Source organism: Trachypithecus francoisi, unplaced genomic scaffold (genome assembly GCF_009764315.1).
Source record: "Trachypithecus francoisi isolate TF-2019V2 unplaced genomic scaffold, Tfra_2.0 Lachesis_group4, whole genome shotgun sequence".
NCBI classification, from domain to species: domain Eukaryota; kingdom Metazoa; phylum Chordata; class Mammalia; order Primates; family Cercopithecidae; genus Trachypithecus; species Trachypithecus francoisi.
In genome coordinates, this window is record NW_022681469.1 from 55771014 (window position 1) to 55793318 (window position 22305).

General features: G+C 40.2%; 1 protein-coding gene across 2 annotated transcripts in view; it reads left to right on the forward strand.

Moving 5' to 3' along the window:
- Positions 1-22305, forward strand: part of RELN (reelin) — a 517743-nt gene that overhangs the window by 22095 nt on the left and 473343 nt on the right. The gene's annotated exons all lie outside the window — the stretch shown is intronic.

A 22305-nucleotide genomic window follows, 5' to 3' on the forward strand; every position in this document is an offset into this window, starting at 1 on the left:
TTTAGTGGACTCCCAAGAGTGACAGTTGTGGTCAGTGTAGGTTGTGCCCTACCTGAGCCATCTGGACAGGTGGGATATTATTGCTCTAAGTGACATCATCCACTGGTGGTGGTTGGTGCTAGCTGGAAGACATCATTAAAATTCTATTCCTACAACATCTGGTCTAGAAGAGAGACACTGCTTGATCCTCCAATTGTGGGTGATTCATCTTGTCCGGTCATTTTCAGACCACTATTAGGAAATTAATCATTTATATATTTAGATTGACATTGATCACAAAAGGAATGACTCACTCCAATTTCTTTTGCTTCTCTTTTGAGTAATATAATAAGGAAATCTACTAAAATACCCAGAACTAAGGAATTTATATCTAGATCTTAATTATTATTACTATTATTATTATTTCTTTAGAGACAGGGTCTTGCTCTGTCACCCAGGCTGGAATGCAATGTCGCAGTCATATCTCACTGCAGCCTCAACCTCCCCTGCTCAAGCAGTCCTCCTGCCTTAGCCTCTCACGTGACTAGGACTACAGGTGTGTGCCACTATGCCTAGCTGATTTTTTTTATTTTTGTAGAAATGGGGTCTCTCTGTGTTGTCCCGGCTGCCAAAGTCCTGGCCTCAAGCTGTCCTCTCGCCTCAACTTTCCAAAGTGTTGGGATTACAGACATGAGCCACCCAGCCCAGCCCTTTGTTATTAATAGTCAGAGTCCTCTATCTACAACTTGTGATATTAGTGTAACTTTGCATGGCAAATCACTTAACTATCTGCACTCTACTTTTCCTCATCTGAAAAGGGAGATACTGATATCCCCTTAACAAGGCTATTTTTTTCTTGTCTTTCTGATGAGTATTTCAAACATAGAGAAAACAAAATGATTTAACATCTGTGCATTGCTATGCAGCTATAACAAATATTAATATTTATCATAGTTTCTCAGATTTTTTAAAGAAATTTTTTAAAAAGATATAGTTAAAAACTTCTTTGTTACCCAACCCAGTGCTATTCTGACTACAGCTCCCCCCTTAAATCTGCCTAGGTATGGGTAAAATCCTCAACCTAGCTCATATCCACAAGAATTATTTTGATAAATAACATAGATAATGTCTATGAAGACTCGTACCTAGAACATCTGAAGTGAACTTCATTAAACCTTTGTTTATCTTCTTATACATACATTGACAATTAAAATATTTTGTTTACTTACCTCAGAGAGTGACATGAGATCATGGATGTGAAAATACTTTGTAGTCAAGTGATACAGAAAATATACAGTAATATAGGATAATATCATGTAGGTTTAAGGTTTGTCTTATGATTGCAAGTGGTTGTCTAGAAAAGGCTTGTGTAGGAAGAAAGGACAAAGTGAAGACAGAGGAATGAGGAGGAGGAAGAGAAGAGAGACAGTAGTAAGCACCAATGAGAAAAAAAAAAAAAAAAAAGAAGGGGAAAGAGGAGAGAGAGAGAATCCTGTCTAAGGCTGCCTGGTTTCGAGGCTTTTCAGATTGTCTTATTGTTGCCATCACTGGCTTACATCTGTCTCCTATTCTTGATGTTTCCGTCTCTGGCACATCTAGCAAAGCCAGCTTTCTCAACCTTTCCCCAGTGTTTTCTCTGGCTTGGGGAACCATGTCTTTAGACAGTGTAAGTAAAATTTTATATTACCTTATTTTTACACTGTTTTCTCAGGCATATTCAAAATATTTCCTATCAGCTAAACTCATAATAGTTTTCTTAATTATGAAGCCATACGTTTTTACTTTAACTTTTTTTTAACCTTTCTGGTTAGATTGTCAGTTCAAAATATGTTCTATAACATTCAGAAGAATTCTTTCTTGTCATGCTGTTTTGGTAATGGCAGACTCCTGAATTCATTAGTCCATAATACACACACACACACACACACACACACACACACCTTTTGAATGGAAAACTCAACAGGTCCTCTCTAAAATGCCTTTCATCTTTGGGAGGTGTCCTCTTCTCTGCTTTGTGTTTCTGTGAGCTGAAATCTACAGGTGAAGTGCCTTAGTGCAGCGACCTCGTGACAGACCACCTGTGTGTGGCACCTATTTCTGTCGGTGGAGTCGCCTCACTCATTCCTCTTGGTGGTAATTAGAAAGGCAATCAAAGAGCACAAAGAGCAAAGAGAGGGAAGGCCACAGGGAAAGATGGTAGTGATGCTGTGAAAAGAGAAAGGGAAGAGTGCGGCAGTTCTGACGTGTTGCATGTATGGGGTTGAGAGGAATGTGTTCCAAGGAGAGAGTTCAAGGAATGCTGTCAGTGGTGAGGAGTGGAGGGAGTGGCTGTGCTCTTTAGTAGTTTAGGTAAAGGATGGCAGTGAGCAGGGAAGCGGATGAGTTCAGCACGGGGAACAGGGAAGTGTGTTTTGTTACAGGTGTTGAATATCGCTTTCTATCACCAGCTGTAGGTCGTTGACAGTACTAGGGGTTTAATAAAATGATCCAGAAGTGAAAAAGTGTGACCAAAAAAAAAAAAAAAAAAAAAGGAAAAGAAAAAGAAATACGGTCTTTCAGAAAGAAGAAGAGAACTTTGAGAAGACTTCTCCACCCCTCACCCCTAACACTTTTAAAACAAGAGCTTATTTTTATTTTGTGTTGGTGACGAGACACAAAGACCTTCCAATGGTGTTTGGGAAACTGAATTTAAAAGCTACTCTTACTAAAAGACAGCTAATACTTCATGCTTTCTGCTCCCAGACAGCCTACTAAATATTTTATAGACATTAGGTCATTGAATTCTCACACCTGTTTGGAATGATACGCTTATACACTATTACAGGTGGAGAGAATGAAACATGAAAAGAACTAAGTGACTTTCCCAAGGCCTTAGAGGTAATAAGAGGCAGAGCAGAATTCATACCCGCGAGGATGATTTCTAAAGCCTAGACTCACAATCCCAAGTTACCTGTGATGTCCTTGTCTTCTAAAGCAAAGCAAAATAACAACAGTGACAACAGCAGCAGGACGTTATGTTTGTATATGCTTTGCTCTTGAGCTTTCAAGAATACGCCATTTCTCCATTGTGCACGAGAAGATTACCTGGTGAGTGAATTACTCAATTCGTTTCTTTTTTAGTATTGTCTTGCCCATTTTCTTGTTTATTAGTGGCCAAAAAATATAAATGATTCAAAAATGGGGGAAAAAACTAAATTCATCAGTCTTTTGATTTCTGAGCTTCATTTTACTTACTCTATAGGTAAAACAAAAATGTATCAAAATGTTTCTCAGATAGTCGACCATAACTTATAAAGTTCAGTCATGAATTCTTTAAAATTTAAAGTATACAAAAAACATACAGTTTTTTGGGGAAAAAAGATGGGTTTTTCATTAGGACCTAGAAAAACGGGTGGAGAGTATCTTCTTAAAAATGTTTTCTCTCACAGTTGTCCTGGTTTACCTTAGTGAAGAATACAGGTACCTATAACAGGCATGTCGCCTGTTCTGTTTCTTGCACAAGCAACATTTTATACCTCTCTGTTCATTAGCACTTCGCTGACCAAACATGTAGTCTGTAGTCATGTTTAAAGAAATTCATCTGCCCTAACAATTTATATATCCCTATTGTGTGCACACATACCTTCAAAAAAACACCAGCTATCCATAAAAGTTTGCCCGAGCTTGTTAGTGATTTCCGAAGAGTAAAATTAGCTTTTATATGAGGAAAACACCTTAAAGCAGCATTCTTTATTGATTACGTTGGCTTTGCCATTTCTAGTTTATGCAGTATTTTTTTCTGTATATAAGGAAGGATTGGGAGGCAGGTCTGAGTGGAGAATTTGGTTATTCACAGGCATCCTCACAGCAACAAAACCCATGTACATACACAGGCGGGCACAGATGTGCAAATCAATAAAATATGTAAGTGTCTTTAATATAAACAATTTTTTTTCTTAGCATTTGCTGTAATCCTGCTTTGGGAACCATTCTGATTTAAAGAGAATTCTATCCATTCACTGATTTACTCATTTACTTGTCAAATATGCCAGATATTTTCTATTCTTCTGTTATAACCAAGATGAGGACAGCCAGAAAATAATAAGATAAAGAAAATACATAGTATGTTAGATGAGATAAATAAAATGAAGGAGGAAAAAAGCAGGGAAGGAGGATAGGGAATGTCAGAGATAGGGAGGTGGGAAGGAGACCCCCACGCCAAAGGTAACATGTGAATAAAGATTTGAAAGAGAGGAGAGAGTGAGCTTGCAGCTCACTGGAGCAAGAGTTTTGCAGCCAGAAGCAACCATAAACGTATAGGAAACTGCCTCTGTATTTCGGTCCCAGCAAGGATGGACAGTATGTCTGGAGGGGGACAGTATAGGAAGGTGAGAAAAGTAGGGGAAGGACAGAGCCAATAATGTAGAGTCTCGTGAGCTTTTGAAAGGACTTGAGTGAAAGGGAACATTTTGAAGGGTTTTGAGCCAAGGAACGACATCATCTGATTTCTTCTTTTCAAAAAGATCATTCTGGCTGCTGAATTGAGAATGAACTGCTGGAGAAATGGAGGGTAGTGGGGGCAGAGGGCAAGAATGGAAGCAGAAAGACCAGTTAGGAGGCTTTTGTAACACTATGGTTGGCAACTGTTGATGAGTTAGACTATGGTGATGTCAGATTTGAATTTGTTGACGGTGAGATATGGTGAGATTTGGAGGGTCAGTGGGTGCAATGGCTCATGCCTGTATTCTCAACACTTTGGGAGGCTGAGGCAGGAGGATTGCTTGAGCCTAGGAGTTGGGAAACATAGTGGGACCCCATCACCGCAAAAATTGTTAAAAATTAGCCAAGGGCCGGGCGCGGTGGCTCAAGCCTGTAATCCCAGCACTTTGGGAGGCCGAGACGGGCGGATCACGAGGTCAGGAGATCGAGACCATCCTGGCTAACACAGTGAAACCCCGTCTCTACTAAAAATACAAAAAACTAGCCGGGCGAGATGGCGGGCGCCTGTAGTCCCAGCTACTTGGGAGGCTGAGGCAGGAGAATGGCGTGAACCCGGGAGGCGGAGCTTGCAGTGAGCTGAGATCCGGTCACTGCACTCCAGCCCGGGCGACAGAGCGAGACTCCGCCTCAAAAAAAAAAAAAAAAAAAAAAAAAAATTAGCCAAGTATGGTGGCGCGTGCTGTAGTCCCAGCTACTGGGGAAACTGAGGCAGGAGGCTCCCTTGTGCTAGGGAGTTTTAAGCTGCAGTGAGCCGTGATCACACCACTGCGCTCCATCCTGGATGATGGAATGAGACCCTGTCTCAAAGAGAAAGAGAGAGGAGTCAGGCTGGCTTTAAGAGTTCTGACTGGAGCAACTTGGGGAATGGAGTTGTCATTTACTTCAGTGGGAAAATCTGCATGGAGAGAAGTTTGGGGGGAATGTCAGAGATAGGAGCTCAGTTTCAAACATGTTAAGTTTGAGAGAACTGTTGGACACGTGATGATTTCTGGTAGGCAGGTGTTGAAAAGTCTGGAATTCTTGGGAAGGGTTTGGGCTGGGATATAAATAGGGACATCACCTGCATGTAAATGGTTCAAAAGGGAATGAATGCTGCTAGAAGAAAGAGGAAGTCCATGCGAATTCATTAACTGATGGAGGAGGGAAAGGAGCAGTGTATGATTATGAAGAAATCAACCAGGCATGATGGCTCAAGCCCGTAATCTCAGCACTTTGGGAGGCTGAGGTGGGCGGATCACTTGAGGTCAGGAATTCGAGACCAGTCTGGCCAACATGGCAAAGCCCCATCTCTACTAAAAATACAAAAATTAGCCAGGTGTGGTGGCGGGTGCCTGTAATCCCAACTACTCAGGAGGCTGAGGCAGGAGAATTGCCTTGAACCTGGGAAGGCAGAGGTTTCAGTGAAACGAGATCATGCGACTGCACTCCAGTCTGGGCAACAGAGTGAGACTGTCTCAGAAAACAAGAGAAAAAATTATTGGCCTGGGTGTTTGGAGGTTTGTGTGACTGAACAAATCTCTATCTTCAAACTTATTTTTCTTGTCTATAAAGTGGGAAAGGAAATAGCCACAGACCCACTTTGTTGGCCTAGAGGATCCCTATGGCTCTGGCTGTTTCTAAGATATAAAGTCTGATGTTTCTGAATTTTTTTTTTTTTTTTTGCAGATTTTAGTTGGACAGTGAAGAAGCCAAAATACTTTAATCTCAATTCAGTAAGATTATTTCTGAGAGCCATTGCAGAATGAGTCACTTGTGTGTGGCTAATGACAGATACTGTTTCTCCCCTCTCCTTGCCCTTGTTCAAATGTAAGGTCAGACCAAAAGTATATCCACCCACTCCTACACACACACACACACACACACACACACACAGATATTCACTGAAATCAGAAACACACTGAGAGCCTCACAACAGAGATTTTGCCCTATGTGTTCTTTGGTGGGAGTGGGAGATGGTTGAGTGGCTAAGAGGACAGTGAGTCATAGAAAACTACCTACGAAGCTGCTTCATTCGTGTTGGGTCAGAAGCACATGCCAGTAACATGGATTCTCTTTAGACTTGAAGGAAATCAGTCACAAATCAGACCTTAACTCCTGTTTCAGGAATATCAGCCCATGGATCTTACTATCTTTCCTTGCATAGGAAGCCATGTACCAAACTTACACAAGACTTAGTTTCAGAATGATGACTGTCACTGGGTCTTTTTTGTGACGGAAGAATGAATGCACTCTGTACATTGCCAGGGAAGGGCAATTTATTCTCAGGGGAGGGGATTATTCATTAAGTACTTAATCCATGTAGACACTTCTGGGTACTTCATGTGCATGATCCTGCTTTAGTTAATCCTTGTATGAACACAATGAGGTAGATACTATTCTGCCCATTGTATAGTTCAGGACTGAGGTGCAGGTAGTGTAAAGAGAGCCACATTTGAGAGAGGTGGGATCTGCCAAAGGGAGCCTGAAGGAATCTGAGTCTGAAGCTGCACATTATCTCTGGTGTGTGCTGTTCTAGTGTTTCCAGTGCTTGTGAGACAACTGGGTAATATGTTATTATCCTTCAGACTATTACTAATGCTTTTGTAAATCTGCTATTAAGGTACATATTTTGCCTTCATGAGGATTTTTTGCAGATTTAATGTTCCCTCTCTGCCCCGCAGATGGGCGAGCATCGCTTAGCCAACAATCCAGGAAGGACTCTGAAATCTAAAAAGCCTTATCTGAAAGTATGCCAATACATGTAAAATGAATACAGGTACGTTAAAAGAAAGGGGAGTGCAGAGGGCTTGGGCCACAAGGGGGATGAGTAGGCATCACCAGGTCCTGCTGTTGACTGTGAGTGAGTGCGTGTGAGCATTTGTGTGCATTTATGAGCATGTGTGTGTGTGACCAGGACAAGTCACTTCACCCTGTGCCTCAATTCACAAAAAAGCAAACCAGTCATCTCTGGTTTCTCTATATTACGAGATTGCCACGAAAGTGAAATTAGGCATGTGTCAGTGTTTTATGAAGTGTTATGCACATGTTAAAGGACTGTTGTTATGACTGAGTCAACTCCCTTAGAATTAGATAACTTTTTATTACAGTTCAGGGCTCTTATCTTTCGGTTTTGAATCCCCAAGGTAATTACTGCAACTCCACTCATTTTCATTCAGCAAACTGTATATAAAAAGAATAATTCGTTTTCCTTCATTTATTTTCTTCTGGAGTGTTGAGACAAGTTGAAAAAGTCTTCTCTTCACTTGAGACAAATTTTAGTGTAGCACTCTATCCTTTTTTCAACTCAAGGGAAATGAGTTCCATAAATATTCCCAATGAGAATGGCTTGATGGAGTGAAGGCAAACACCCCGGTGTCCCTCCAGTTTTGTCTGTGCAGCATGAGCCATTTCTCCTTCCCTGCACACTGCCAGTTTTCTTTTCCATATTAGGGTAAAATTCTTAGTCGCTTGTTACCTGTGTCTGTGCTTCCAGTTCCATATGTGAAGTGTTAATCTTCTCTTTGGCTTAGAGAATCCCAAGACACCAAAAATACCCATTTATCCCCTGCCTGCTTTTTTCTCTTTCATGGACCTCTTTGACGGTCCTTTCTAAGCACAACTTGTAAAGTTGCCAGAATAGTTCTCTTTTAACACTCCAGTGATTCCATTCTTTATTTTTGGTCCAGGACTACACTGCTTGCCATCTACAGCTTCATCCTTAGCATATCCACCTCCTTTTCAAGTCTACATTGAAATTTCAGCACTTCTAAGCCTTCTTAAATCCTTGCTAATAACCCCTTTTGGGAGAAGATGTAAATAAGATTTTTTAGTCTAATACACTTTTACATCTTCTCCTTTTAACCCAGTTTTCTATCCAAAGATTATAGTATATCAGTATGATTCCTAATTAAAAAGTTTTGAAAACTAGCCCACAGGAGAGATTTTCTCATTTTTTAAATTTTTCTCATTATTTTTTATTATATTCAGAAGTCATGCTATAAGGATATACTCTTCTGTTGTGCTGATTAGAACTCTCATTTCATGTCTGTTTCTAAAAATTTTGTTTGGGTTTATCCTGGTCTTTTCTTTACAGGAGATTGCTTCAGCAGTGTTGTTACTTTGTTTCTTTATTGAACACTTAACATTAAAATCAATTTTACTGTGGTTGCACATCTTTCAGGAAAGCTATTCATTTCAGGTAGTGGCTTTTCTAGAAGGAAGAGGGACTCTCTTGACTACCATCAGCATAGCGAGTAGAGCTCACCTTGCAACTGAACCTTTGAATATGCCATACTGACCACCTGGGTCAGTATGGTCTATGAGCAATGTAGACCACTTTATGGTCTATGAGCAATGTAGATAAAGCAGTAGCCAGGAGGGGAACTAACATGGGAAAACCCTGATACCTTTGAACACACATTAGATGCTGGATAAAATATGAAAAAAATTTTCTAAGAAGTGCATAGTTGAGCTAAAACAAAATTACAGGAAATCTTTAGGTGCCAGGAAAGAGGATGAACCCAAAGAGATAGTGTTTACAAAGAATAGAAGCTACAGTGGCCCACAAGGCTATCCTTGTGATAGCTTTTAGGAGCTGAGAGTTTTAATGTCTGAATCAAGGCTTCAGGACCCCTAAACACAAAAGAACGATGGATCTGAGCTCTCAGGACAAGATCTGTAGCTGGGATGGGCTTTTCCTGTCCCTGCATAATTACCAGAAAATCTCCGCCCCTCAGACTTGCTATTTGACATGAAAGTTTCTTGGAGAGAAATAGAAGCCAAAGTGTTTTACATGTAGATAGGGGCCTTACAGTGCATAGCTCACTGTCAGAATCCTGAGCCAGGAAAGTAAAACAACAACACTATCCTGCATCTAATAGGAGTTTCAGGGTGCAGCAAAGAAGCCAAATATAATATTCAAAGGGATACTAGCAGATGATTTTCTAGAATTGGAGAAGGTTGTAAGTCCTGGTATTGAAAATACACACTGAACGTCATTGATAGGATTAATTTGGATGGTGTAGAATGACAAGGAATTACCGGTTCATAACCATTTCTGTGCTGCTGGAGAAAATAACCTTAAGGTCTACTAGGACAATATTTTATTTTTACTCATTTTAATTTCTAGAGAAAGGAATTCAGTTACTGTTCATGGAAATACATTAAAACATCTCATAGGAATGGCATAGGGCCATAAGAAATTTTGAGCTGAGAAACATTTTGTATGTCATTGAATGGGTTTTAGTTTATTAAATTGGGGTCCAGAAAAGCAGATTATTACTCAAGGTCTCATAGATAGGCATAGATGAGACTGGAACCCTGGCTTCTTGTCTTACAGTTATTTGTTTAAAGTTGAACTAAATATGCTATTGGAAAAATATAAGTAGTTCATTTCTGTTGGATCTACCTTTGAGATCTGAACACCAGACCTAAGCTGGTATCCTTTTCTGCTTTCAATGAACAAATGATCTGGCATGAGCTAAAACCAGTTTTAAAGCTAAGGATGGCCCTTGGCTTTCTCTTTAGCTAAAAAGGCTTTTATTTTATTTTTTAAAGTCTTGCTAATTGTATTTTCTGAGGCTTTAAAAATTACTATTTTTTTAAAAAATTAGCATAAAAGATACATGGACACTTTTACTTCTGTCATTGTGCTTTGAAATACAGAAGTTTAATCTGTATCTAGATTAATAACTCATGATTTTTGTGTTGGCTTATCAGCATACAAAAATCGGTTCTTGCCTATCCAGATTTAAGCATTTTGATAACCTAATTATAATATCTCTTTATGACATATTAATTTTATGTCTAAATGTACTTATTGTAGATTCCATGCCAGAAATTGGTCTTGAGAGTATTTGGTAATTCTAATATCTCATGTGTATTTTGTTCTGTACCAGCATTGCTAAGACTTTAATTCAGACTTTAACTGGGAAATGATTGTCAGTGAATGTCCAGAAAGGATGAATTGAAGTCTTTTTTCCCAATAAAGGAAAATGGGAGTAAATAACTTATGTATATGTGTGTGCTCACACACACGCTCACACATACATCCTCATTTACACACACACACACACACACACACACACACGCCCTCATAAACTCGTGCCATTCTCTTCCAAAGTGTTTGGTTAGTTGTCTGTCACCATAGCATACTTGGCAACTGTACTTAGCAACTAGAAAAGACAGAAGCAGGATATGAATTACATGAAGCTGGTAAGTTTGTTTGTTTGTTTGTTTTGAAACAGAGTTTCACTCTGTTGGCCAGGATGGAGTGCAGTGGAGCGATCTCGGCTGGCTGCAGCCTCCGCCTCCCAGACTCATGTGATTCTGCTGCCCCAGTCTCTTGAGTAGCTGGGATTACAGACACCTGCCACCATGGCCGGCTAATTTTTTTTGTATTTTTAGTAGAGACGGGGTTTTGCTTTGTTGGCCAGGCTGGTCTCAAACTCTTGACCTTAAGTTATCCACCCACCTCTGCCTCCCAAAGTGTTAGGATTACAGGCATGAGCCTCCGTGCCTGGCATGTTTTTTTTTGTTGTTGTTATTGTTGTTTTTGAGATGGAGTCTTGCTCTGCCGCCCAGCCTGGAATGCAGTGGCGCTGTCTTGACTCATTGCGGCCTCTGCCTCCTGGATTCGGGGGATTCTTCTGCCTCAGTCTCCTAAGTAGTTGGGACTACAGGCGTGTGCCACCACGCCCAGCTAATTTTCTATTTTTGGTAGAGAAGGGGTTTCATCATGTTGGTAAGACTGGTCTCAAACTCCTAACCTCAGGTGATCCATCCGCCTCAGCCTCCCAAAGTGCTGAGATTACAGGTGTGAGCCACCACACCCAGCGGAGGCTGGTAAGTTTTGGTCATTTATTTTTACTGAAACAATTTTACTACAACTACTAGTTGAGATTACATTCCCATTTGGTATTTAAATTGGCATATTTAACATTCTTTATATAAAATTCTGTGTGTGTGTATGTCCCCCAACCAGTGCCCTAAAAATATCAGCACTGCCAAAATGTGATTTGTCAAGAGCACATTAGAACTGCTTTCAATGAAGCTACAAAGAAAACTGAATGTTGCAACTGTTTGAATCACATTATCTGAGTTGTCCTGAGTCGTCTTGATGTTCTGTGGCAGAGAGTGCAATAAGCTATGGATGGGGATCCAAAATCAAACAATAAAACAATAACCCTTCCACTTGTTATTGTGAGTTTCAGGTAGGGCAGTATTTTTTTTTTTTTTTTTTGTTTTGTTTTGAGACGGAGTCTCGCTCTGTCGCCCGGACTGGAGTGCAGTGGCCAGATCTCAGCTCACTGCAAGCTCTGCCTCCTGGGTTTACGCCATTCTCCTGCCTCAGCCTCCCGAGTAGCTGGGACTACAGGCGCCCGCCACCTCGCCCGGCTAGTTTTTGTATTTTTAGTAGAGACGGGGTTTCAGCGTATTAGCCAGGATGGTCTCGATCTCCTGACCTCGTGATCCGCCCGTCTCGGCCTCCCAAAGTGCTGGGATTACAGGCTTGAGCCACCGCGCCCGGCCGGTAGGGCAGTATTTTAACTTTTTCAGTCAACTGTTGGAAATAAATATGAGTTGAGGACACTTTCAAGGGTTTGTGTTCCGTGGGAAGACTTTTCTTGCCCTGATTTTTCCCCTGTGTTGCTGATCTTGGAGCAAATATCTCTTTAAAGTGAACAGGAATCTTGGCGCTTGAATCAGCATGTGGGATGAGGAAGAGAACCAGAGAAACCAGACGCTGGTGGTTGGTCTCCACCATAAGGCACATTGGGAGGCGAATGCAGTAGTGGCTGTGAGATTATAGAGGAGTATAGCATCTAATGAGTGCATAGTGGGGAGAGGGGGGAATACCTTTTAATGAGGTCAGAGACTATTTCTATGTTAAAATACCATTTTCCTGGTTAGTAAAGATGGAATTAAAAACAGAAAGCAAAAGACATTTTATCAAAATATTTTTTCATCCTCTGTGAGTGTTAGAGAGATGTATTTTTCAGCATCCTTTTGCTTAAACAATTTTAAATGTAATTTCCTGACCTTTTGAATATAAACAGCTACTTTGGTGTTTTGAGTGCACATCTCCATAATGCAAAGACGTGGGAAAGATACTACTTCTTCACATCTCCATTTACTTCATACGGATTTATACATTTAAGGTCATTTGCAGTGACATATGTCAAGACCCCAGAGATTTTCTTTTAGTGTCAAGTTTACATCCAGGAAGAGAGAGAGAGAGAGAGACTGACTGACTGACTGTGTATGTGTGTGTGTGTTTAAGGTTTAAAGCAGGGTTTATAAAAATGCATCAGGAGACATAAATATTTCAGTTGGAAACTGGAAATGAAAGTTGTTAGCTCATAAGTAAATACCTAAAATATAGCATATTAGAATAAATTTAAGTAAAATTATTTAAAAAGTAATATTGCATAGTGTATCTACAATGTCAGGAATCATAGGGAGTTGTATGGAGCTAACATTCTGTCATTTTCCCATTTCCTGACTTGGTAGACTGAAGGGTAACACAAAGAATCAGACTGAAGGTTCTCACTGATCCTTGGGCTCACCCATTTCCTGCCTTAAAGTTCACCAGATAATTAACAAAATCAAAACAAAATGGAATGACAGCAAAACCACTGGATACGTAAGCCCTAAAAAGCAATAAATATCAATAGCACCCAGACTAAATTATTTTATTGAGGACGAACTTGACAATGAAAAGATGTTTGACTACCCAAAATAAGAACTGATAACTGAATGTCTGAATATCAGTTCATCAGACTTTTTGATTTAAGGACTCAAAAGCCAAAGATGGTCCAGAGGGTCAGGTGCAGTGACTCACGCCTGTAATCCCAGCACTTTGGGAGGCCAAGATGGGTGGATCACCTGAGGTCAGGAGTCCGAGACCAGGCTGACCAACATGGCAAAACCCTGTGTCTACTAAAAATACAAAAATTAGCCAGGCATTGTGGTATGTGCCTGTAATCCCAACTTCTTGGGAGGTTGAGGCACAAGAATTACTTGAACCTGGGAGGTGGAGATTGCAATGAGCCTAGATTGTGCCACTGCACTCCAGCCTGGGTGAAAGAATGAGACACTGTATTATAAAAACAAAAAAACAAAAGGCTAGAAATGTGAGAGCTAAATCATATCAGCACAAAAGACATAATGAAAATGTTTTCATGGCAATGGGTGTTGGAAGATTTGGTTTAAAAAGTTCAGGCTAACTCAGCTGCACTGAGGGGTGGCATACTAGGGTGAAAGGAAGGTCTTAAAGCAGGATTCTGTAGAAAAAAGTAGAGATGAACATTCCTGCCACCCAGTCAAGTGTGCCTTGTTAGGATTATGATTTGGTGATATATGCAATATCCAAACTAGTCATTCCATAATAAGACAATCATAGGATTTAAATTAAAGTAGTATTTATTTCCCTTCCAAAATATTGTATCTAGAATATTATTCCTTCCTATTTTGTTTTGATACAATTCAAAGACAGTATCTTGATATATATGTGATTTGTTTATGAATTTGTAAATGTACTCAACTGTTAGCAGTTGGAAAACTGATAAAGCAGTTGGTGCAAGTGGTGTCAGATTTCTAGTGGATCTGATTGCTGGTAGATTTGAGAGGACTGGGGGACCCACTCATTTAAAAAACATGGTGAAACCCTGTCTCTACTAAAAATACAAAAAATTAGCTGGGTGTGGTGGCGGGCACCTGTAATCCCAATTACTCGGGAGGCTGAGATAGGGGAATCGCTTGAACCAGGGAGGCAGAGGTTGCAGTGAGCCGATACTGTGCCACTGTGCCACTGCACTCCAGCCTGGGCGACAGAGCGAGACTTCATCTCAAAAAACAAACAACAACGACATCAAAAAACAGCTGCAGTCATAGTGACAAAGCACTGGAGATTCTTTTTTTGCTGAACAACATTTCAATATTATTTATACAAATTTTATTTTCAGTAATGTTTCAGTAGTATCTTAACAAGGAAAAAGGAATAGATCATGGTATTATCCAACATTGGAAAGGAAATGTGTTCATCACAACTGTTCCTTAAAAGTCAAAATTGTTTATAAAATGTCTTTCAGTAAAAAAATTAAATTTAAAAGATTTAGAATTTTCTTCTGGCCGGGCGCGGTGGCTCAAGCCTGTAATCCCAGCACTTTGGGAGGCCGAGACGGGCGGATCACGAGGTCAGGAGATCGAAACCATCCTGGCTAACACGGTGAAACCCCGTCTCTACTAAAAAAATACAAAAAACTAGCCGGGCGAGGTGGCGGGCGCCTGTAGTCCCAGCTACTCCGGAGGCTGAGGCAAGAGAATGGCGGGAACCCAGGAGGCGGAGCTTACAGTGAGCTGAGATCCGGCCACTGCACTCCAGCCCGGGTAACAGAGCCAGACTCCGTCTCAAAAAAAAAAAAAAAAAGAATTTTCTTCTGGTAGTAGAAGGCTAGAAAATACATGTAGATAACTAGATAAAATGATGTTAAAATCACCTAGTCATATTTGGTTGATGCTTGAAATATTTGGTATTTATCTTAAGTTTCTATATTTGCATAAATATGGGCACATGCTGAGGAACCACTTTAAACATATCTAGGTTTAGTGTTTTATATGCCTTTTTGGATAACTAAATTCATATTGCTGATTTTTTTTCATAATCTTAGTGTATCATGAATCAGTTTAGTAGTAGTTTTATATTTATACATTTCTTGAAATTTTATTTTAGAATATACAATCTCATTAAATTATAATGTGTTAATTATTATAACTGTGACTATGTCTGTAGAAACTGTGCTGTGGTGTGAATGTTTATGTCCTCTCCAAATTCATGTGTTAAAATCCTGATCCCCAAAGTGATGGTATTAGGAGGTAGGGCCTTTGAGTCATGATTAGGTCATGAGTGTGGAACCTTCATGAAAGGATTAGTGCCTTTATAAAAGATACCCCAGAGAGCTAGCTAGCCCTTCCATCATGTGAGGACACAGCGAGAAGGCCCCATCTATAAACCAGGAAATAGGCCTTCACCAGGCACCAAAACTCTGGAACTTCCCAGCCCCCAGAACTGTGAAAAAGAAATTTATGTTTGTAAGTTGCCCTGTTTGTGGCGTTTTATTATGACAACCTGACAAAACTAAACAGACAACATGGTTTCCTTTAAGATAATGTGCTATAAGCTTAATGTAAATTGCTTTCTTTGGCATTTTGACACAAATATAAATTCAGTCCACTGAACTTATAGGCACAAACTATGCATCTTGTAATTAAATGTTGAGTATAGAGTATGTGAGAGGTGTAGAGTAGGAAGGAAACTGTTCTTTTTGAGTTTCCATTCTTGAGAAACCATACCAGTTAATTTTCTACCAGTTATGAAAGGAAGGGTTGTAATCTAGGATATCATTATCTCTTTTCCTCACATTTGAACAGGCATCTTAGTTCCTGCTGCTATAATAAATTACTGTAGACTAGATGGCTTAAACAAAAATGTATTTCTCACAGTTCTGGAAACTGGGAAGCCCAAGATCAAGGTGCTGGCAGCTCTGGTGTCTGGTAGCTCTGGTGTCTGGTGACAGGGATTGGGGAGGTGTGGGGAAGAGAGAGAGAAAAAGGAAGCTCTCTTGTGTCCTCTTCCTATAAGAGCACTAATCTTATTTGTGAGAGCTCCTCCTTTATGACCTAATTACCTCCCAAAGTCCCCACCTCTAAATACCATCATGTTGGGGCTTTTTTTTTTTTTTTTTTTTAAATTCAAAGTTTTAATCCTAATTTGGATGGGGACTAGGATTTTAACATACAAATTTGGAGGTAGAGGCACAAACATTTAGTCCATAGCCACAGGCTGATCCAGATTTGGCTTTTGAACTTGATATGATCTTGGGGAAATTACTTTTCTCTCGGTAGAGATTTGTTATTGTAAATAATACTCTCCATTCTAGATTTTTCACACATACGTTTTTGAGAATTAAAACTTTTTAAACTAACTAAAAATGAGATGTGTGTGTGTGTATACACATGTGTGTGTATGTATGTATATATATTTATGTATATGAGGTTTTTTTTTCTTTTTTTTTGGGACAATGTCTCATTCTATCACCCAAGCTGGAATACAGTGGTGCAATCAAGGGTCAAGGCTCGTTGCAGTATTGTCTGCCCAGGCTCAGTTGATCCTCCAACTTTAGTCTCCCGAGTAGCTGGGACTACAGGCATGCACCACCACACCTGGCTCATTTTTTGTGTTTTTGGTAGAGATGGGATTTCACCATATTGCCCAGGCTGGTCTCAAATTCCTGGGCTTAAGTGATCTGCCCATCCAGGCCTCACAGAATGCCAGGATTACAGACGTCAACCACATTGCCTGGCTTGAATTGTATATTTTAATTTATATAATTAAACCTGATGTGAAATCCCCAAATCATTATTGTTGTTTGAGATGGAGTCTCACCCTGTTGCCAGGCTGGAGTGCAGTGGCACCATCTCAGCTCACCGCAACCTCCGCCTCACGGGTTCAAGCGATTCTCCTGCCTCAGCTTCCCAAGTAGCTGGGACTACAGGTGTGCGCCACCACGCCCAGCTAATTTTTGTATTTTTAGTAGAGACAGGGTTTCACCATGTTGGCCAGGATGGTCTCCATCTATTGACCTCAGGTGATCCACCCAAAGTGCTGGGATTACAGGTGTGAGTCACCACACTCGGCCTCAAATTATTTTTAAAAGATGAATTGAGATAGGATGGGCCGGGCGCGGTGGCTCAAGCCTGTAATCCCAGCACTTTGGGAGGCCGAGATGGGCGGATCACGAGGTCAGGAGATCGAGACCATCCTGGCTAACACGGTGAAACCCCGTCTCTACTAAAAATACAAAAACTAGCCGGGCGAGATGGCGGGCGCCCGTAGTCCCAGCTACTGGGGAGGCTGAGGCAGGAGAATGGCGTAAACCCGGGAGGCGGAGCTTGCAGTGAGCTGAGATCCGGCCACTGCACTCCAGCCTGGGCGACAGAGTGAGACTCCGCCTCAAAAAAAAAAAAAAAAAAAAAAAAAGAGATAGGATGAAAAATAGACATACGTAAGTATACTGATTATATAATGAAAGAAGTATATGTGTGTGTGCATGTGTGTGTGTGTTCACCAGCACCTAGAATGTGATTCTAGTTATGAAAATGTAGCACAAGGCATCTAAACAAAATACAAGTAGGTATTAAATGTTTACAGATGTTTCAAGTGTTGTATTGAATATTCTTATTGCATTAATGATTATAATGGTTATAGGCACTAACAGTGCTCGACATCAATGTATTTGTAAATATGCTTGTTTGTGCCTTTGTTTATCTGTTCTGAATTTTCATTACTGAAACAAAAGTAGTGTTATTCATCTCATGAAAATGATTATGTTTTATACCTTTTTCTTTGTTATAGTTTTGCTATATATATAGACAGAAATTGGCTTATTTTAAAGAAGGCCAGACATCATTTCATATTAAAAATCTGTATCAGTGCGAAAAAGTTAGACATTTCAGAAGAACAAATGCCATTGCAGCTATAATTCTCCTAAGCATGATTGACATTGTAAGGGGTAATATTTAATAATATAATTTCTCATATATGCACTAGAGTCAGATTGCAGCTGTACTGGGAAATATAATTTTTATATTTCATGAATGGAATATTTCTGTTGTAACACACAACATTTTACTATATCACTGTATTCACTTGCTGGGACTGCTGTAACAAAGTACTACAAACTGGGTGGCTTAAATAACAGAAATTTATTGGTTCACAGCTCTAGAGGATAGAAGTCCGAAATCCCCAGAGGGATTTCTTCTAGAGCTGTGAGACAATAAATGAGGGAGTGATCTATTCCAGGCCTTTTTCCTTGGCTTGTAGATGGCTATCTTTTCCGTATGTTTCTTCATATTGCATTCCTTTTATGCATGTCTGTCATTAGATCTAACATTTGTCTTTTTCTAGGGATATCAGTCTTATTGAATTAGGATCCACCCTAATGACCTCACTTTAATGTATTTACCTCTGTAAAGATCCTATCTCCAAATAACATCACATTCTGAGTATTGAGGATTAGGACTTAAGCATCTGATTGCTTTGAAGGGAACCACGATTCAACCTGTAACAGTCACCACTGTTTTGTATCTGGTGCACAAAGGTACTTCCCTGCTAGGGTTAAAATAACTGAATATAATGTAAGGCATAATGAGTCACAGTTAATTTCCTTGAGACTTTTGAATGATGAGATATATGTAAGAATAAAGCATTATGGCTGTTGTTGAATTTTTAAATGCCAACATTAGTTTTAAGATGCCTGAGAGGACTCGGAATGGGTGAATTCATTTGGGGGGATATTATCCTGTTATTTCCACAGCTAGTGTTTAGAAGATTTACTAGACTAACATTCCAGCACTAATACTTTGTACTGCCTAAAATGCCTTTAGCATACCACTTACATTTGTCTAGGGGAGTTCATGAAAACCAGATTTTTAGTAAGCTGCTACAAATCATTCATCATGGATGAAAGGCAATCACATTGCAAAAGCACTTACTTCTGCTTATCATGAGTGTTTTTTATTATCTTTTTGCATCTGAGACAAATGTGTTGAGAATTTCATCAAAAGCTTAATGCATTACAATCATGTTCTCCTCCAACATACAGATCACTGTGGATTCCATAACCAGAATTCTAAGAAAGTATGTAGCAACTCTATTGTTATTCAGTTGTAAGAGACATAGTAAAGTGGAATAATTCCAAGAGACTGTAGAAGCACTAGCATTAAATATTAAACATTTAAATGAGGAAGTGCTGATTAATTCATAATATTCTGAGCAGTTCATGAATGTTTAATACTTATATCTTGCCTTGATTGGATATTATTTAACTGAAGCCATGGTCACTATAGAACTACTTAGTTACCATTTTAAATTGCAGACCCAGTTTACAAAATGATTCATTTTACTTTAGGTAAATACTAAATTGAACTTCTCACCTTTTTTTGGTTCAATGTTTCATAAACTATAGCGGAATGAAAAATTAAAGGTTTATCTGTTAAACATTTTAAGCCATAATTATCTTAAAAAGTAGTAGTTGTTTGCATGGTTTTAATAAGTTTTAATAAGTAAAAGTACCTTACGATAACTTTACATTGATTTCAATATTTAGGTGTTCCACTATCATTAAGTAGATATTATTGAACACCTGTTATGTGCTCAGCACTGGGAGAACAGTAACAGTGAACAAGGCAAACACAGTCAGTGCCTCATAAAGCTTTTTTGAGAGACTTTGAGAGATTTAGAGATTGAACAAATAATCACAGCCACGCATTGCTTAACAATGGGGATACATTCTGAGAAATGTGTCATTAGCAATTTTGTCATTTTGTGAACATCAGAGTGTACTGCACTTACAAACTTAGATGGTGTAGCCTACAAGACACCTAGGCTGTATAGTCTAGCCTTGTTGCTCCTAAGCCACAAACCTGCACAGAATATTACTGACTGAATACCAGAGGCAATGGTAACATAATGGTAAATATTTGTGTATCTAAACATATCTGAATGTAGAAAAGGTACAGTAAACATTATATTATCTTAGGGGATCATTGCCATATGTGATGTCCATCACTGGCCAAAATGTCTTTATATGGCTCATGATTATACTCAAATAATTATTTGATTACAACCTGGTAGGTGCTAAGCAGGAGGAGTGTGAGGTTTTGAGGAAATATGTGTATATATATATATATTTTTGAGACGGAGTCTCGCTCTGTCGCCCAGGCTGGAGTGCAGTGGCCGGATCTCAGCTCACTGCAAGCTCCGTCTCCCGGGTTTACGCCATTCTCCTGCCTCAGCCTCCCGAGTAGCTGGGACTACAGGCGCCCGCCACCTCGCCCGGCTAGGTTTTGTATTTTTTTAGTAGAGACGGGGTTTCACCGTGTTAGCCAGGATGGTCTCGATCTCCTGACCTCGTGATCCGCCCGTCTTGGCCTCCCAAAGTGCCGGCCTCCCAAAGTGCCGCGGCTTGAGCCACCGCGCCCGGCCTTGAGGAAATATTTAATGGAGTTTGTAACCTGGTTGAGGGGATTAGGGAGATCTTCCCTGAGGAAAAGCAAGTATGATGTGGCTTGTTGGCCAGAGGAACAGGTAGAAGGAAGAGCATTCTCTGCAGTGGGGAACCATACATGAAGGCCTGGAGGTTCATCTGTCTCTTTGGGAGGGGGTAAACTGAATCAGATTTGAAGGTCAAAATAATATTACAGTTGAGAACTTGTTTTCTTTACAGATTAGGATCAGCTGTTGGAAAGTGTCTGCGAGGTCTAGAGAATCAGGAGTGTAATCTCTGTAATAATGGATTATGAGTGTTCATGGTCAAGACTGATCCTAGGTAAGGGAATAAAATGACAGGATTTCTTTGGCAGGGGTTGGGTTAGGTGAAGGTGTTTCTCACATTGGTCGATTTTGTCCTGCTGTTCTTTCCCCTTGTCAGTCTTTTGAGAGCTCCCTCTGAGAGCTCCCAGTATTTGCCATGTAATTCAGAGATTCTTGTTATTTGTAGCTTGTTTTCTCTTTCTGTGAGTTGTTTAACTCTTGTCGCAGTTTGTCTTGTAATTGTATTTTGCAAGTGGACTGGAGGCACTGCCAGGTAGAACTACAAGGAAGTCCATAGGTGTTTTTGTTGTTGTTGTTTTTAATAACATACCTGGAGACTGGGATATTTTACTTCTCAGAGAGCAAGCATGACAGACTGTCCCTCCAAGGGCTTTGGTAAAGGGATTATGGGGTCGCGAAGGTTAGCTCTGTCATCCCAAACCAAAACAGCCTGGAGCCATATCAAACACCCAAAGCTTAGCCAGTGTCAGAGTCTTCAGTGGATTCTTTACTCACATCCCAGTCTGCAAAACACCAGGGGTGAGTGGCTGAAGATCCCCATTTTTGGCTCAGCTTGCCACATTGGAAGCCAACGCAGCCATGACCTGGCAACCTACTGCTGTGCACCTGCTAGAGTTTTGTCAGTCAGGGATTCATTTTCAAGAGACAGAGGCATAGCTATAGTACAGCTGGCTTCCTAAGTCCTTACTTACAAGATGGGCATCCTCTCCTTTTTCTTCTCAGCCCAGAATAACACCATCAAAGGAAGAAGTCAGAGGGGTCCTTAATGGTCCTGACGTAATCCAATGTAGTGTGTCCATTCCTGACTTATATCACCCTTCCTTGAACTGGACTTGGCTTCTCTGTCCCTTGGCAAAGGACCAAAGACAGTATGTCTTCCAAGGAGAACACAGTGTCAGAGTGTTCTTCCTCCTCTGGGCTTAGTAAAGTTAGAAATTTGGCCTGGGAGTCCCAGTCACTGTTCACCGACTGTCCTCAACACACCTAGTACTTCTCTGTAGAAAAAAAACCATAGTTTTTTCTTATGGTTTATTCTTATTCTTATGGTTTATTAATTAATTTATTGATCAATAAGAATTACTGCTACCACTACTATAGGGCCACTGGCCTAGTTTGCCACAGGTTTTTCTCCATTCCCCTGCAGTAAGGGTTTCTCAAGTTTCTGGAGACAGTAGGTTCATCTAGGAGTTCCAGCCGCTGTTTGATCTCCAGTCCTACTGTAGCCATCAAATCCCTAGAGGTCTGGCTTGGCTAGTGTGTGGTGCTGAAGCCGTAAACCAGTCCGACCAGGTTCATCATTATCTTGGCATCCATAAAGGACTCCAAATTTCAAAGGAACAGTTATCTATGGATGTTATGGGGAAACTAGTAATTTCCTATATATATATATATATATATTTGGGACAGAGTCTTGCTCCATTCCCCAAGCAGGAGTGCAGAGTGGCATAATCTCAGCTCACAGCAACCTCTGCCTC